Raw genomic sequence first — 17,788 nt, 5'->3', positions numbered from 1 at the left:
CCTCTCACCACCCCATTTTCTGACGGGCACAGACTGTGGGTCTCAGAGTCCCGGGTTGTAAGTGGGGAGGGGAGGTTGAGTATTTTCCTATCTCCTTTTACCCTGGAGGAGTGCCCTATTTCAGAAGATAAAACTTGAATAGGTTCCCGATTGTTTATCTCAACCCAGCTCCATCTGCCTTGTATTTATGGAAATTCCTCCCAGATTCTGGCAACAGGCGCCTGTCAGTCTTGGGTGTCAGCACTGTGAGCTTTGGATTTTGCTGCCTTCTTAGGTATTTTAGTGGAAAGCTGGGAAAATATGTCTCAGGGGCTGCTACTCTAGTGCCAGAGTAAATCAACCACACCCAGCCTCTTCCTTTTACAGCTTCACCTCCTTTTTCACTCATTCACTCATTTAATCAACAAACATTTATGGAGCACCTTAATTGTGCTGGGTACCATGCCAGGCACTGGGAACAAGAGGGTGAATGAAAGCTTCTCCTTGCTCTTGAAAGGGACTATCTTTGGGAGGAAGCAGATTCACAATCATAGCATAAGAGTGGTGGGTGATGCTGAGACCTGTTTAAACAAGAGAGGTTAGGGAACCTACTCAAGGATGCGCAGTAAATTGGAGCAAGATCCAGAGAAGAGGCCAGTTCTCCTGGTTCTCCACTTCCTCCCTGCCTCCTCTCTGTCACCCTGAGTTTCCTTCTCCAGCTACCTCCCCCACTAGGATAACCCTAGCCATTTCTCCCTTCCTTATAGATATTTATAGCTTATCCCTAGTTTTCACCCCAGCCCCTGACCTTTTCACCCTAGAGCTCCTTCCAGGTTATGAACATGTCTCACAACTAGAGAAGGTGTCCAGAGATCTCTGCTCTCCCCCTCCCCATTTGGTGGCCTGAGGCTTGACCCGTTTGCTTTTCTCCTTTGACCAGGAAGCCCTTAGAGCACACAGCGTGAAGCCTGTGGCTTCAGTCTCCAGAGAATCTGACTCCAGCTCCTACTCTGCCACTCTTTGCTGTGTGCCCTTGATCAAGTTGCTTCCTGTCTCTGAACTTCCTATTTTCACCTGTAAAATGGGAATAATAACATTGATCTGTCTATCGAGATGTTTAAATAAGCCTTTTAAATACCCATTAAGCAATGTGCCTGGCTTATAGTAAGTGCCCAATAAATGATACCTGCTATTCTTGTTATTGTTATTATTGATAGTATTCCCCCTGTTAGATAGTATTCTCTTTGAGGGCAGGGACTGTGTCTTTTCTGGTCAGTCTCCCTAGCACCAATAAAGTCATCGATGAATGTTCATTCAGTGATTTGATTGACACATTCAAGTCTAGTTGATGATCAGGTTGCACCATTAATTATAAGAAAGAAAACTTGAATATGAAGTTGTAATCCAATGATTCCCAAAGTGAGATCCCTAATGCCCTATTTCTGTATATTGATCTGGAGAAAAAAGGGTCACATCAGTTTAGGAAACCCTGAATCCTGTATCCCTTTCTGGGAAAGTCAAATGAACCTTAGGATATTAAAGGCTCTGGCAATTCCTGCATAAAAGAAACCTTTGATTCTCCTGTTGCCCAAACTTAACTGACCCATGAACTGTTTTTTCATGATATGTCTATTGTCAACCCACTGACTTTGTGTACTGGAGGACACTTTCTAAGAGCCCCAGTGCACACCATTCATGAATCTGCCACCCTGCCACCCTCCCACAGCTGCTACCCTGAAGGAATACACCAATCTGTTTGGTTTCCAGAATTTCTGAAGGGGCTAAGTGCACATTCTATATACCCTCCATGGGACACTGCTAAGAAATGCTCTGCCAGCCTCCCTAAACAACAGGATAGTCATCAATGTGTATATTTTTAAAACTCTCCATTTATTGTACAAACAACAATGCATAATTGGCTTCTATAACGACAGAAGGGAGAGAGTTCATATACGCTAGCCAAAGATTACTTGAAACAATGGGACATTTGCAACTGACCCAAACCTTACAATCATCACAGTCTCTTTAAAAACTTGAGACACATTCGGGTGCCTGGAAGAATGGTATTTTCCTTGTCTGGTAAGAAATGTGACATGGACTCTATATATTTATTCTTTGTGATAAATGTTACGGTCAGATGAGATCTGAAGATGCCCTGAATTTCCTTTAAGCATGTAAAATGGAATCTAGAGAGAGGCTCATGTCACCTTCCTCTCCTTAAACCTGCAGACAACCACAGCCCAACCAAGCACTGGGCTGTTCACAGCCTGTTCCATATCTCCATCTAAATCTCTGCGTTTGCCATCGCTGTCCCCCTTGCCTTGAACCCCTTTTCCCTCACCAGTAATAATAACATCAACCACCATCTGTTGATCACTTACCATGGGCCAGGTTCTGCTAAGAGCTTTATTACTATTACCTGATTTAATCATTCTGGCAACCCTATGAAGTGGAAGTTTATTACTTCCAATTGACCGAGGAGGAAACTGAGGTGCCACAAGGTTATGTAATCCGCTTCTCTTCACATGGCAAGGCAGGGATGGGCTAGGATTTGATCCCAGGAAGTTGAGGTCCAGATTCCCTGCATTTGCCCCTAAGTGCCCAGAGTTGATTTTTTGCTTTTATTGACATGAAATTCACATAACGCAAGATTACCATTAGAAAGTGTATGATTCAGGGACTCCCGTGGTGGTCCAGCAGCTAAGATTTCAAGCTCCCAGTGCTTGAAATGGGGCCTGGGTTCGCTCCTTGGTTGGGGAACTGGATCCCACATGCTGCAACAAAGAGTTCACATGTCACAATGAAGAACCAGCGCAGCCAAATAAATAAATAAACTTAAAAAGACACCAACAAGCAAAGTGTATGACTCTGTGGCATGAACACATTCATGATGTTGTATAACTGTTGCCTCTAATTCTAAAATATTTTCCTCACCCCAAAAGGAACCCCTGTATCCATTAAGCACTCACTCCCGCCTGCATTCTCCTCGCTATTTTGCCTGCCTTTTCCAGCACCCAGGTATGTTTCTGGAACAACACACTGCTCTTTCCTCACACACAAAACAGCCTAGACTCAGGCTCCTGGAGGGGAGCAACTGGGTCTTCCTCACTAATCCACTCCCAGCCATCAGCTCTGAGTCTGTGGAATCTCTGCCTCATTTTCTATTGTTTGTTGTTTTTTACCATCTATTGGATTTCTTGAGGCCCTACTACGGACCATTATGCAAATCCTCAGAATAATTCTGTGAGAGGGCGGGAAAGATTATGCCGATCATAGGGAACAGAGGCTGAGAAAGTTTAAAGCATCTCTTCTCCTTCCTCTGTGCCTTTGTGATTGCTCTTCCCCTCTCTTGAAAACCCTTCCACCAGAGTTTTCCATTCTCAATGTCCTTGCCATCCCTCTCGCGTCTGTTTGGCTTTGCTCCTCTGTTAGAAAAGCAAAAATCCAACACACAAAGGGAATTCACACATTTGTCTTCCATAAGGCCACCTGGTCTCACTCAGACCTTTCTCCGGTCTTGGCTGGGATTCTTTCAGCTCCAGGAGCCTCCTGCTAATCGAAAGCCCTAGTCTACAGTTTGTGCATCTTTGATGAATAAAAAATGGGGAAATGAATTAATTATTACTTAATAAATTCAGTTTGGTTGACAAAAATCTTTCAAAGCATAAGGTCCCCACGTTGGAACCTGCCCAGATGTCCATCAACGGGTAGCTGGTGAAATAGATGATGCCTTCTCACAGGGGCATGCCAGGCGGGGAGACCCACAGGCACTAACATAGAAGGATGGACAAGATGTGGTATTAGAAGGGAAAAGAAAATAGCAGAAGAATTTTGGATGGCACAAACTCATTCTTGAGTACAGAGAAGAAATGCACAGGTGGGTGAGTATAAATATAGATGTATTCATGGAGAAAATTCTGAAAGAAAACCAGGGTTTTTTTTTGTTGTTGTGGTAAAATATACATAAGATAAAATTTACCATCTCTGCCATTTTTAAGTGTACAGTTCTTTTAAAAAATTTTTAATTTATTTTCGGTTGTGCTGGGTCTTTGTTGCTGTGCAGGCTTTCTCTAGTTGCAGAGAGTAGGGGCCACTCTTGTTGCAGAGCATGGGCTCTAGGGCACACGGGCTTCAGTAGTTGTGGCACATGGGCTTAGTTGTTTCACGGCATGTGGAATCTTCCCAGATCAGGGATTGAATCCATGTCTCCTGCATTGGCAGGCAGATTCTTTATCCCTGAGCCACCAGGGAAGCCCAAGTATACAGTTCTGGTATCAAATACATTCCCAATGTTGCTACTATAACCACTATCCATCTCTGGTGCTCTTTTCATCTGTAAATTGAAACTCTGGACCCTTTTAACATTAACTTCCTACTACCTGCTTCCTCCCAGCCCCTGGCAACCCACCAATTTATTTTGTGTCTCTATGAGTTTGACTATTTGAAGTACCTCTTATAACTGGAATTATACAGTATTTGTCTTTTTGTAACTGGCTCATTTCATTCAGTATTATGTCCTCAAAGTTTATTCATGTCATAGCCTGCGTCTGGATTTCCTCCTTTTTAAGGCATCAAGATTTCCTCCTTTTTAAGGCAATAATATTCCATTGTATGGATAGACCACATGTTGCTTGTCCATTCATCCATTGGTGGACACCTGGGTTGCTTCTACATTTCAGCTACTGTGAATGATGCTACAAGGGTCAGGATAAAAAAAAACCAGCATATTTTTAGCGAAACTAATCTCTGGGCAAGAGGGTGGAATTATGGGGAAATTCTACCTCCTTTCCCTCACTACACACAATTTAATTTTAAAATGTATTAAAATGTATAAAATCTAGAGAAAGCCCTGATCCCCATACACATCTTACAGAAGTGTAACCACAGTTTGGGGTATGTTCTCCCCCAGGTTTTTCTTTGCACAGGTGAACATATAATATGTGCATAAATACTCTTAGAAAGTGAAAACTGAATTGCAGAATTACATAGTTTGCTCTGTCTGTGGAGTGCTATATCACAGGCATCCTTTCAAGTCAGTTCGCATGGGTCTATTTCATTCTTTTTAACTGCTTCCTACTCTTCTGTTGCCTATATGCTCCAAGTGTATTTAACCAACCCTCTATTGTGGACACTGAACACTAAATTTAGGTTCTTTTTAGTTTTTTCCTGTTTTATCTATGGTGGTAAATATCCTTGAATGAATAACTTTGCACAGGTGAGCATAACTGCTTGCAAGATAAATTCCCAAAAGCAGAATTGCTTCTCCAAAGAGTATATACTTAAAAAAAAATTTTGGCCATACTGCACATGGCATATGGGTTCTTAGTTCCCCAACCAGGGATTGAACTGGTGCCCCCTGCAGTGGAAGTGTGGAGTCTTAATACTGGAGCTTGAGGGAAGTCCCTCCAAAGGATGTACAGTTGTGAAATGCGGGTGGGTATTGCCAAGTTGTCTTCCAAAATAGTTGAAAGAATCACCCCTATCATCAGTGGAGACAGGAATATTTTCCACACATCCTCAACCAAAACCAGATAACCACCCTTGTTTTAATTTTCTAAAGATGAAGCTTATTACAGCCACCTTCAGTTATGAGGGCGGTTGGATTATTTCCAAGTTTACTGGTCAGTTGTTTTTCCTCTGTGAGTATTTATATATTTTGCCCACTTCTTAAGTGGGAGCCTTTTCTGTTTCCTTAAGGCTTTTGCTTTCACTATACTGTGTCATCTGACTTTTTTTTTTATTACAACCAGCAAGTTCAAGTGTACAATCCCTTATCTGAGACCCTTGGGGAAGATGTGTTTCCGAATTCAGAATCTGTTTGGCTCTGGGAAAGGCATCAGGGTCCATGCGCCTTATCTAACACTGTCAGCAAGGTCTGGGGCAGCCTCCCTATAATCAAACACATTAATAATTCTGCTGTGAAAGTATAAATGTTCCCACAAAGTGGGATGAATAAGGAATATAAATAGATTTGAAATCTCTGGTCAAATCTGGTTTTGCTATTAAATATGTTAGCAATAAAAACTCAGAGTTTTCAGAGTTTTCTGGACTTTAAAGTTTTGTTTAACGGGGTGTGGACCTGTATTAGTTTTGTGTACAGGGAGGGAAAAAAATAAAGATAACTTTAAAGTTAAATACATAAGGCTCACACAGGGAAGGTAACATCAAGTGACAAGGTCTGAATTCTTTCTTCCATCTCTAGGCTTTGAGAGGATTCAGGCAGGTGGGACAAGATAGGGATGTTTACTCTTGGCCCGAGCTCTTAGAGACAGGGTTACATCCACCTCTGTTGCTGTCAGCTTTAGCTAGCTAGCTTCAGCCCTCTCCCTTGCACACACACCTATTCCTTTTCTGACGGGAAAGGGCCCTAACCCTTCCATGCATCCCCGATTGCTGATATGGACCCAGCCAGGGCCGCCTTCCCAGCAGCCCCTTCTTGTCTGACTGCCTCACACAGCTTCCTTTGCTCCACGCCCGAATGCAGGTGAAATTAACTCAGTCCCACGGAGCATCCCAGCATGGAGTCTTCTCATCTCCCCACCCCTAAGTCAGTGATTTCCACAAGGAGGCCCTGATGCTAATTCTTCTCCCAATATATGAAAACCAGGTGCTTCCAGGAACTGTAAATATGAATCTACTTTAGGCTTTTAGAGCTACTGTGGAATTGAATAATCATAAAGGATACTTCTCCCGTGGAGATTTATGCCCTCCATGCACCCCCACTCCCAGTGCCCAACCGATAAAAAAACCATATTTTACCAAAATATATCTCCCATCAGCAGTCCTGGAACACCTCACTAACCGACTATATTTATTGGGAAATGATTCACATTAATTTCAGGCGTCATCCTAATATTATATTTATGACAGACTGTGTGAGCGCCAGCAAGGGCCCTCGCCTCGTTCCTGGCATACATTCTGTTTCTGCAAATACATATTGTAAACACTGCCTGGAGAGATAGAATCATAAAACCAAAATAGGTTATCTTTGGGAAATCTGTTAATCCTAATCAAATAAGACAACCGCTTGCCTGATTTGAGAAGCTGAGAGGCTTCATCCAAGGTTTGTGAGTTTTTTCTCTCTTAGAACTTTCTTATTCCAATTCTCCCCCCACCTCTAAGATGTGATGCAACTTTCTAATGCTGGAGGGGGGGACCCTCATAGTGATGAATGAGGGTGGACTTACAAATCCTGCCAAGTGAATAGTTGCTTGTTGTGCAAAAGGAGAAACTAAAGGCAGAAAGGAGACGAGGGGCAGGAGAAGGTGGAAGAAAGTTTGTTCAGAATCTATTTTATGTGACCTGACACAGCAAGACATGAATGTGGACCAGAGAGAGAAAATGCAAAGTGCCTGCCTATAGAGATACTCTTACTTTGGACAAGCCAGAGGAAGAGGAGCAAGGCCATTCTCTGAGGCCTCTGGGAGGGAAAGCCTGGAGGGCTTTTAAACATTGAGAGATCTAATATGTAATCTTCAGTTGTGTACACAGTGTGATGTGGCCACACGTACACCATTAAAGCTGTCATGTCTAGTAAAAGCCACCATATGGGACAATCTTGAGTGGGAGGTGTTCTGGGGGAAAGGAACAAAGGGTTTTGTTCCACTTTGGGGTTGCTGTTGTCTGAAGCAGCTATTTGCATCTGCCCTCATCCATTCCTACATCTGGGAACAGAAACCCCTCCCCTCTTTCACCAAAGTCCAAGCACTTGGGTGAAGTCTACTTCCACCCTTGGCTCCAGGGATGGGCACATGACTTAGTGCTGACCAATCAGAGCACTTTTACCTCCCTAGATCAGAGGATTTGGTCCTGATAACCATGTGACCCAGGCCCACCAATCAGAGCATTTTATTATCTTGAACACAATGATTGGTGTCAGACCTGACCAATCAAAGGATGCTATCCTTCTGGCTACAGTGATTGCTTCCCAGATTGACACATGACCTACCATTAGCTAATATGAACAGCCCATCTCCCTGGTTCCAGATACTGTTACAATAAAGGGAAAAGCTCAAAGCTAGGTTGAAGAAAGCCACTCCAGTATTTCTGCTGGAATTTTGGGAAGGAAAAGACCAGTTCTCTTTAGACTAGGACTTTTGAGGGATGGGATGTAAGCTTGAGTGCCTGGCAGCCATTTTGTCACTGTGAGGGAGAACCTGTCTGAGAAGCAGAGTGGCGTGATAAGGAAAGCTAGATTCCTGGTGATAAAGATGATGACAATAATTTTAATGCTAATGATGAACAACTCATGCTGTGCTTACCATGTCAAGCTCTAGAAACTATACCTAGAGTGGTCATTTATTCCTTTTAACAAATCTATGTTCTGGATGCTTTTAGTACTCCCATTTAACAGATGAGAAAATGAAGCAGAGTGGCCACCCAGTCAGAAGTAGAGCCAGACTTTGAACCCAAGTAGTTTGACAGCAGAGACATCATTTTACTGACAATGGTTCATGTCATCAAAGCTATGGTTTTTCCAGTAGTCATATACAGATGTGAGGGTTGGCCCATCAAGAAGACTGTGCTGAAGGATTGGTGCTTTCAAATTGTGGTGCTGTAGAAGATTCTTGAGAGTCCCTTGGACTGCGAGGAGATCAAACCAGTCAATCCTAAAGGAAATTATACCTCAATATTCACTGGAAGGACTGATGCTGAAGCTGAAGCTCCAATACTTTGGCCCCATGATGATAAGAGCTGACTCATTGGAAAAGACCCTGATGCTGGAAAAGAGTAAAGGCAAAAGGAGAAGAGGATGGCAGAGGGTAAGATGGTTGGATAACATCACTGACTCAATGAGCAGAAATCTGAGCAAACTCCAGGAGATAGTGGAGGACAGAGGAGCCTGGCATGCTGTAGCCCGTGGGGTTGCAAAGACACAGTTTAGCGACTGAACAACAGCAATTTGGCTCCAAAGTCCCTGTTCATAACTACTGTGTATCGCTCAGCAAACATTTATTGAGCCCCTACTGTATGCCAGGCTGTGTGAGGACATGGCGATGAATAAGCCCTGATCCCTAATCTCCAGGAGCTCAGAGTTAGGGAGGGCTGTCACGAAAGCAGGCAAGCCCATCCACTGGGTGTAACCAAGCTCTGACTGAGGTAGCTGCCCTCAGCGTGTGACTGCTGCACCACCTGCATCGATTTGCAAAGAAACTCACAACCTTCAGGAGAGGAGCTCCAGCCCTAACAGGCCTTCAAAAATGTCAAGGGTATTTTTAGCCTGGAGAGTTGGTGCATCCAGTGACAGATTGGAGAAACGAGCCTGTGCTCTGGGGAGATGTAACGTGAAACCACAAGAAACTCCATTTCAGGAGAGGGGTTGGCCTCAGGGAGGCCTCGGGGCTTCAGGGAGACACAGGGAGGACAGCCAGGCTGCTGGATATCTGGAACTGGGGTGGAGGAGTCTCACTTGGAGAGCTTGGGCCTGGAACCTTCCCTGGTCCACTCCCAGGAAGGTATGAAGATCTTTCAGAAAGTGCTAGCTTAGCCGGTATACATGGGGGAGTAGCACTCACAGTGAGATGGCCAGGTGGGCACAGAACTTGGGGAGGGCCCTTAAGTCATTCAACAAAGCCACATGCTAATTCCCCAGAGCCTGACTTACTGTCAGCGCTCAAAACATTTTGTTGAACAAATGAGCACCCGTTCCATGAGCAAACATCCATGCTGGTTCGGCGCTGTACCAGGAGCCAGGGATACAAAGAAGGCACAACCTCTGCCCTGTGTTAGATGGGAGGAGAAAGTTGTAGAACCGTGTGGTCAGATCTACAGCAGTTTGGTGACCCCATGGACTGTGGAAACTCCACAGAAGGCGCTTAGCAAGGTCATAGAAACCTTCTTAGAGGAGGTCACCCTTGAATCGGAGGCTTGAAACATAATCTGAAGTGAACCAGGTAGAGAAAGCAGTGAAGTACAAAGACATAGAGTTGTATCAAGCGAAAAAATAAAGTAATAAAAGAGCCAGCTCCCTTTTACTGACCCCTCCATGAGGGCCAGTCACTGTGCTATGCTTGTAAAGATTGGGTTTTATTTAATCTTCCCAACAACCATAGGAGGAAAGGAAATCTTCCAATTTGCAAAGAGGAAACCTGGCCCTCAAACGTTGAGAGCATGGATTCTGGGGCCAGGTGGCCCAGACTTCAATCCTCACTTTTTCACTAACCAGCTGTGTCACTGGGGCAGTGACTTTCTCTCGCCGGTCCTCAACTCCCCACCTGTAAAATGGAGATAATAACAACACCTACCTTGTTTAAGTTTGTTGTAGGAATCCCATGAATTGCTACGAGCCAAGTACTTGAAAGATTGCTTGGCATAAGGTCATTGTTCCGTAAGTGTTGCATGAATAAATGGGGAAATGAGTGAATGGAAATTAGGGCTAGAAGAAGTATAATAACCTTCTACGGCCACATAGAAAGTAATGTCAGAATTTGGACCCAGGTCTGACTCTGAATTCTGAGCCTCTGTTCTTTGTTGCCAACTCGGGGTTTAGTAAAATTGGGGAGGAAAGTCGTAATCCCTGAGACTCTCATGGATGGACAGAGTGAATATCATGTGCCAAGAACTGGCCTGATCACTTTCCATGCAGCAGCCCCTCACTTAGCCCTCATGACAACCCCTCTGGGTACATCCTAATACTTTTCTCATTTTACAGATGAAGATATTGAGGGTCGGAGTGGCTATGAGACTTGCCTGAGCTGCAGAGCTAGCAAGTGGCCACCCTGGGATTTGAACCTGGCTTTTTATGGCCAGTTCGTGATCCAGTTACACACAAGCCGTAAAGAAATTGATAAATGATTGTACCCGAGGTGACTCACTTGCATTTCTAGTTTAGTTCTCACTCCAGCCTTATGAAGAAAGTGGTGGATTGTCAGTCCCGTGTTAAAGAGGAGGAAGCTAAGGATCAGAGAGGCTAATCAACTTGCCTAAGTCCACACAGCTGGTTGGCAGCCATGCCTTCACTGAGGAGCAGAAGGGTTGTTGCAGTTTATCAGGCCAGCAGCCTCCCTACCTAAACAATCCACAGGCCCCAGCCCTCCATTTTTATTAATACAAACAGCTTCACTGGATCCAGCGACACCCAGAGGCTCCCTGCCCCGCTCCCCGTCTCACCGCTCGGCTGACCCCCAGCCACGTGAGCTCCGCGTTCTCTGTGCTCAGATGCAGGTGCTTGCAGCCACCACAGGGCGTCTGTTCGCTGGTGCCCACCTCCTCGGTCTGTTGCAAAACCAATGTCAGCTCATTTGAGCCTCATTCCCAGGTACGCGGCCCACACTGAACACGGTTCCATGCAGGCCAGAGAGCCGCTGTGGCTGTCGACAGAGCTCTGGGGCTTATGTCACTTTCAGGGCCCCACATCTGGTGGCCACAGCTGGCGGGCCCCAGGGAAGAAATCCCCTTCTCCTTGTCTCTCTCCTCTTCCAAAACATTCCCCTGCTGTCCATCTTGCTGACAGTGTCACAGTCCAGGCCAACGTGGTCCTTTACCTGGATGGCTGCTGCAGCCACCTCCCCGGGCTCCTGCTGGGACACCCCCTACACACACACACACACACACACACACACACACACACACACACACTCAAAGACAACTCACCACCCACACATGAGCCCCACTTAAAACCCACCAGTGCTATAGAGACCCAGAGAGTTGAAAAACAAATACTCAAGCAAATACATGAGTATACATGTTCATAGGAACACTATGCACAATAGCCAAAAGGTGGGAACAACCCACACGTCCATCAACAAATGAATGGATAAACCAATTATAGCCTATCCATACAGTGAAATATTATTCAGCTGTAAGAAGGAGTTATAGATGCGGCACTGTAGATAAACCTTGCAAACATTATGTGGAGTGATTGATAGAGACCAGATACAACAGGCCACATATCTGATTCTATGTATGTGAATTGTCCAGAATAGGTAAATTCATAGAGACAGAAAGCTGACTGGTGGTTGCCAGGGGCTTGTGGGGAGAAGGGAATGGGGAGTGATTGTTAATGGGTGTGGACTTTCCACTTGAAGTAATGAAAATGTTCTGGAACTAGATAGAGGTGGTTGTATAACATTGTGAATGTATTAAATAGGACTAACATTAACTTTTACATGGCCAAGTGTGTGTATGTAAAACTCTCACCTTTAAAAAAGTTTTTGACTATTGATTAAAAAATTTACCGTTTTAAATCATTTTCATGCTCACACATGCTCAGTCCTGTCCAACTCTTTGTGACCCCGTGGACTGTAGCCCACCAGGCTCCTCTGTTCATGGGATTTTTCAGGCAAGACTACTAGAGTTGGTTGCCATTTCCTCCTCCACAGGATCTTCCCGACCGAGGGATCGATCCTGCATCTCCTGCACCGGCAGGTGGATTTTAACCACTGAGCTACCTGGGAAGCCCTGAACCATTTTCATCACCCGCAAAAGAAACATATTTGTTTGAATATCTGTTTTCCAGTTCTTTAGGATGAGTACTTAGGTGTGGAGTTGCCAGGTTGTATGGTAACTTTATGTTTAAAGTTTTGAGAAACTGCCAGACTATTTTCCACACTGGCTGCACAATTTTGCATTCCCACCAGCAGTGTCTAAGGGTAGAGAGAGGTTTTGAGGCTTGAATGCAATAATACATGTACAGGGTTTCACTCAGGCTTGAAACACAATAAATACTCCAAAAATATGAGCAATTATGATTATTCTTATTAACCGTCATTACTATGTACCTCCTCTAGGCCAGGCTCTGGTGTAGGTACTGGTGGTACAGAGATGAATGCAAAGTGATTCCTACTTTCAAGGAGCCCCTGTTCACCTGAATGACTTTTCATCAGGCTGTTCCGAGTAACTGGTTTGATTAACAACAATAATAATAGCTACAAATGTAATGACTGCTTATAACGTGCCTGGCATTATGCCCAGTTCTTTATTCACTTCCTTCCTGTGGTCCTCACAACAAGGGAGTAAGCAATATTAAGACAATATTACTATCCCCTTCTACAGATGAGAAGACTCAGAGTGGGGTGGGTGTTCCCAAGCATCACAGCTGGCATCCAGCAGCGATTAAATGTGAAGCCTGTGTCCTTACCCACTGCCCTTCCTGGACTCAAATGTGGATCTATTTCCTCTCCATTCTGCCAAAATCCTGAAATTAACCCAGGTTTTCCTTGCACTGACCCACCTGGATTCTAGCTGTAGATGCCAGCGTGGCAGGGGCATCTGGTGGGCAACTTATGGGCACAAGTTTCAAGCATTGGTCAGGGCCTGAAAAGACAGTCTTTCCTGCAGTTCGAGGAGTCACTTTTGAGGGCTAATCCAGGCAGCGTCTGGGCCTCTGATACCCCAAGAACAAGTACCAAGTTGCATTTGCTTTTTTTCTCTTAGGCTGCAGGTCTTTCCCTCAAAATCTGGCCACTGCCAGCCACATCCTTGGTGTGGCCCTGCTGCTTCAAGTATTCATGGTCCCTTGCAAGACCGCACTAGCAGTTGTGTCCAGAAGAGCAACACCTGGTCTGTCTTCCATGTTGTCCACAGCTCTGATTCTACAAGCGACTGGGAGGGCCCCTTTCTGCAAGATGCTAGTCTGTATGGTTTGTTGAGTGGGTTTCCACAAACCAGTGGGTTTTCTGGGCCTCCCAGAGCAGCTGGTGGCTCCCCTGGCAGTGCCAGGTAGGGGGGACTGAAGTGGTCATCCTCAAGTCCACCTGCCCAGGCCTGAAAGGCCAGACAGAAGCTGGAGGCAGGGACGACAGGCCCCGGGGGAGGAGGATGCATTGGACAGCATAGGAGACACTCTGAGTCTCTGAAGACGCCAGGAATTCCCTCTCCTCTCTCCTGTATTTCCTTGAAATGACTGTCCCCATACTTGGTAGGTTAAACGTTTTCTATCTTGTGTCCCTAAAATGGGCTTCCCTGGTGGTTCAGATGGTAAAGAATCTGCCTGCAATGCAGGAGACCTGTGTTCGATCCCTGTGTCTGAAGGATCCCACGAAGAAGAGAATGGCTACCCACTCCAGTGTTCTTGCCTGGCATGTTCCAGGGACTAAAGAGGCTGGCTGCTGCCGTCCATGGAGTCGCAAAGAGCTGGACATGACTGAGTCACTAAAACAGCCATTTGAGTACCACATGTCTCAGTATTTTGCCATATCCACAAACCACCATTATTGTCACTTATTTTATACTTTCTTCAAATTGACTCACTTTTTTTTTTTTTACTTTAAATATGTGTTTTGAAGAAAGAAAGTTTGTTTTGCAACTGTAAATGAAACACTATAAGTTTTCCTTTGCAGAAACAGAATGGAACATAAAAGTAAATATGTACCTCCTACATAGATTTCTTACTAATTACAAAGGGAAAAAATTAGAGTGGAGAACCCTGACAGATACCACCCCATCCAAGAAGTCAGAGTTTACAACGCCAGAAACAGCCGTCAGGGGCCTCCTGGCATGATGCACTGAGAAGGCTACCGCATTACTTCAGTGGTGTTCTTGCCAGAAGTGTGTAACTTGAATCTTTTTTATTTATTTGCGGATTTATTTTTGGCTGTGCTGGGTCTTCATTGCTGCATGTGGACTTTTAGTTTCGGCGAGGGGAGCTGCTGTCTAGTTATGCACACACTTCTCAGTGTGGTGGCTTCTCTTGGGGAGCACGGCCTCCAGGTGCGTGGGCTAAGTAGTTGTGGTGCATGGACTCAGTTGCCCTGTGCTATCTTCCCAGACCAGGGGTCAAATCCGTGTCCCCTGTATTGACAGGCAGATCCTTAACCACTGGGCCACCAGAGAAGTCCCCATAACTTGAATCTAATCCCAAGGAAACACCAGACAAACCCAAACTGAGAGATGGTCTCCAAAATGGACTCTTCAAAAATATCAGCCTTGAGAAAGGCAAAGGAAGGCTGAAGCACAGGTCCAGGTTAAAGGAGGCTAAAAGAAGGGAGTGTTATTTTCAATGTGTGATCCTGGATAAGCTCCCCGAATGGAAAAATAATGATTATAAAATACGGTTCAATTTTATGTCACTATTTCATTTGGTGAAATTTCAACACGGAATCTGAAAGGTCAGATTCTAGAACTGTATCACTGCTAAATTTCCTGCATGTGATGATTGTACAATAGTTAGGAATGAGAATGACCTTGTTCTTAGGAGACAAACACTGATCTCTTGTGTGTAAAGGACTGTGCTGGTGATTGCATTAACTCTCAAATGGTTCAGGGGGAAACATATATATAGAAAGATATATATACACATACAGACGGAGAGAAAAATAAAGCAAATGTGGCAAAATGTCAACATTTGGCAAATCTGGAGAAGTTCAGAGAGTTCATGGTACTCTTCTTACAACTCTTCTGTTGTAATTTTTTTCCAAATAAAAAGTTTTGAAAAATGTCCATCTGCAGAGAGCAAAGGCAACTCACATATCACTGAGGGAGGGGTCCCACACTTTGGGAAATGGAACTCAGGGCCGTTTCTCCTTGTCTACATCTCTCCGTATTGCAGTTCTTTCCTTCTTCAGCCTCCTCCTGGGTAGCTTCAGTTCAGTTCAGTTCAGTCGCTCAGTCGTGTCTGACTCTTTGCGACCCCATGGGTAGGTTTATCTGCCTACTTACTCCCCTCTTTAGGGATTTAGGACTCACATTAGCGTATTAAAGGCTCTGAAAAGTGGTGAATGCTTTTTGTTGGTTGAGGGTCTGCTGTTTGTTGTGCTCCTACCACGTCTCTGTGAGCTGTAGGAGATAGATGCTGTCATCATACCTGTTTAACAGATGAAGGAACTGAGGCTTAAAGAGACAAAGTCACTTATCCAAAGTTTCCTCAGAAGCCAAAGAACAGGGATTAGATACCTCCCTTAATTACCCCAATGTACCCCAAGCCAACCCTGGTGGCTCAGAGGGTAAAGAATCTGCCATCAACGCAGAAGACCTGGGTTCGATCCCTGGGTCGAGAAGATCCCGTGGAGAAGGAAATGGCAACCTGCTCCAGTATTCTTGCCTGGAGAATTCCATGGACAGAGAAGTCTGGCAGGCTACAGTCCATGGGGTCACAAAGACTCGGACATGACTGAGCGACCACACACTTCACACTTTGCATAGAATTACTGGAGGCAGTCTCGTGGCTGAGATCTAGAGGGATTTTGGGTTCAAATCCCAGCTCTACCACTCTGCTAGCTGTGTGATCTGGAACAAGACACTTGTAGGTTGTGGTGATGATTAAATAAATCAGTATATGGAAAGTACTTAGTGTTTGACATCATACCTGGGAGTAACAGAGACTCAGAGAGGTTAAGTGACTTGGCGAAGGACACACAGGAAGAGGCAGGTTCAAGGATTGAACTCTGGGAGACCCCAGAGTCCCAGCTGTGATCCTGTGTCCTGCTGACCCTGAGCTCTGGGTTAGGCTCACCTGCTTCTGGTCCCTATTTGCCCTCCATAACATAGCTCCCTTCCAGCTTCTCCTGCCATAGTCAAAGTCTACATTTTCCTGGTCTGGGTGTGGCTCCAGTCAGTCCTCATGAGGACTTCTGGGCCCTTTGCTTGGATCTCCAGCTCATATCCCACACCCAGCCTTTGTAGGGAAGGTGAACGCACCTTACCTACCACCAAGGGAGTCCTAACTGCTGCAGAAGTAAACAATCCACAATCCAGTGGGTTACCAGAATGTGTTCCTCAGGCTCACCCACCTGCCTTCCTTCACAGGAACTAGGCTATACTAAAGCGAGCATTGGAAATATTTATTCAGCCAAAGAGAATAAAACAACAACAACAACAACAACAAACAGGGTTGGAATCCATTTCAGCCTAACCGATATTTTACACAATTGGATACGTTTGACTAAACTAATACATATGTATGGAGACTGGCGCATTTCCATTCAAAGCAATGTAAATTACCTTTGACCAATATATTTTCCTGGAAATCAATGCATTTTAACACAAGATAATATTTATGAAATTGAATTTTTTATTGAAGCTAATGTAATTCTATTCTATTTTATGCATTTTTATTAAACTAATGCATTTTAAATTAATCCATTGTATATTAAGTACAACAGACATTGGTACTTACAGTAAAATAATATATGCCCACTGAAATCAATACAGTTTCAAAACCTGGTGTTTTCCATTTAACTGAAGGATGTCAAGAATACGCAGCAACGAGTTCAGGGCATATGAATGTAAAAATTGTCTTCTCTTTTTTTACCCCAAAACCATTATCATGTAAAAAATATTGTGCCTCAGGATATGGCCAGAAGCCCAAGGATTTAGATTTAATTCATGATTATAACAGCCAACTCAATCAAACATCCCACTTGACCGACTTTTTGACCAAGAGGACTGGTGATTCTTAATCATGAAGTGTGACACAAATCACTTGTCACTACTAATAAAATACTGAAGTTTGCAAATAATTTACTTTGGAGGGAAAAAAAAGCTCATGTTTTGAATCAGTCCAGATTCTGGCAGGAAAAGATAATGCACTCAAACTGGTATTTCAAGAAGTGTTGAATAAAGAGACTATTTACTAAGGTGAGGGCAGGTTTACAAAAACGATGGTGCCGCGCCCTGGGGCTAGTAACCTTAGGGAACTATTACCCAATGGGCATTACCAGGCAGCTGGCAGAGAGAGAGAAGCTGTGGCTATCACTGGAGAAACAGCCTCTCTCAGCAATGCCACAGAGAAGGAGTGAGGGGGATAAATACTCAACTTCTCTATCTTCCCTCTTGAGCTCCTGTTGATACTATACTTTCCATTGGCCATATCAACCAAAAGCCAAAGGAAAAGAAAGACTGTCGTTGCAGTCCTGAGGCATCACAGAATAAG

This window comes from Dama dama, chromosome 5 (assembly GCF_033118175.1).
Source record: "Dama dama isolate Ldn47 chromosome 5, ASM3311817v1, whole genome shotgun sequence".
NCBI classification, from domain to species: domain Eukaryota; kingdom Metazoa; phylum Chordata; class Mammalia; order Artiodactyla; family Cervidae; genus Dama; species Dama dama.
This window is presented reverse-complemented; position numbering follows the sequence as displayed.